The sequence below is a fragment of the Rutidosis leptorrhynchoides genome, chromosome 1 (assembly GCF_046630445.1).
Source record: "Rutidosis leptorrhynchoides isolate AG116_Rl617_1_P2 chromosome 1, CSIRO_AGI_Rlap_v1, whole genome shotgun sequence".
Lineage (NCBI taxonomy): Eukaryota > Viridiplantae > Streptophyta > Magnoliopsida > Asterales > Asteraceae > Rutidosis > Rutidosis leptorrhynchoides.
In genome coordinates, this window is record NC_092333.1 from 586,463,924 (window position 1) to 586,465,502 (window position 1,579).

General features: G+C 31.9%; 1 pseudogene; it reads left to right on the plus strand.

Annotated features, from left to right (window-relative positions):
• The first annotated feature begins 1,133 nt into the window (after positions 1-1,133).
• Positions 1,134-1,251, plus strand: LOC139887474 (5S ribosomal RNA; annotated as a pseudogene).
• The last annotated feature ends 328 nt before the right edge of the window (positions 1,252-1,579 follow it).

The window sequence follows — 1,579 nt, forward strand, 5'->3', positions numbered from 1 at the left end:
TTGAAAGGTCATGCTACTACAAGCCTGATCTTGAGAGTGAGCATTGAGTGTGCTATATAGGTTACCTTCTTTCTAGTTATAAGTCTTCACCTAAATCAAATGGAAAACCGATATATAAGTGGGCTATATAGGTTACCTTCTTTCTAGTTATAAGTTGTATAATCCAGCGAGTGATTAATGGTCAAATCAACAGCCGGCAATATAGACTCTTGGGCCTTAAAATTGGACATCCTTTGTTTGTGGTTTGGACCAATTTTCTTTTTAAAGATAAACACGCCCACTTATATATAAGGGTGGATTGGACCAAAATTTTTTAAAGATAACGCCCCCTTCCTTGGGATGAGCAAATACCGGAAAATTGAAACCGTATAGATTTATATTGGTACTGAAATACCGTATCAATGATATTGGGTATTGGTATTGGTTTCTAGAAAAAGAAAAAACGATTTCGGTACTATGACCTTAGAGTTCATAAAAGTTTATTTTTTTTAACAAGCTTGAATTTTTATCTGATAAACAAAACTAAAAAGTTAAATAGCTTATCTAAACATGCCGGTTATATAAATCCTCATCCACTCGTGTATGGATGTTCACAAATAATCTCATAGGATTTATATCAAAGTCTAATCTAATAATCTAATAAAGCATAATAAAGATAAAAATAAAAATAAAACAATCATGGTTCGTACCGCAGGGCCGTCCTGTCAAATTTATGGGCCCCGTACCATAAATAAAAGTGGACCCTTGTATACAAAAAGTTTTCAATTATATAATAATAAAGTTTAATAATACTAATAAAGTCATAATTTATATCATCAATTAAAATAACAAACGTAGAAAACATAGCATCAAATCCAATAGAAAACGTGGCATGATGTGTTTTCTTTTTTTAGCTTTTCAAATTATTAATTATCAAATTGACTCATGTATGGGTAATGAACCTAGGTATGCAACAGTAGAATATATTTTTTGGGCCCCTATAGATATTAAGCCCTGTGCGGCTGCACGGCCCAATATCCGGCCCTGGTTCGTAGCCGACTAATTTAGGGATCTAAGGTCACCACCATACTTTTTATTAAGAGCACTGAGCACAATTAGTGTCTGAGTGATGAGGAGTAATGAAATTTTTTTTTTAGTGCCATCATACCAGCACTAACGCACCGGATTCCATCAGAACTTCACAGTTAAGCGTGCTTAGGTGAGAGTAGTACTAGGATGGGTGACCCCTGAAAAGTCCTCGTGTTGCACCCATTTTAGACTCTTTGTAACTTTTATATTTTTGTTTTCCCTAGCATTTTGCTAGTGGTTTAATAAAATCCTTCTGTCGTTCCACAAAAAGTAATGATTTTTTTTTAAGTATAGTGACGATGTGATAAATATGATGATATAAAAGTTGTGGTGATGGAGTGTGATGGGAAGTAAGTTCCACCATTTTTATTTTCTTTTTTATTTTTCTTCTAATAATTTTATTATTATTATTATTATTCGTTTTATTTAATTAAATAAGTAAGAACTTAATAAAATTATTAAACACATATAAAAAATCATAAAATATTACCATATTAAATATTACGACAAT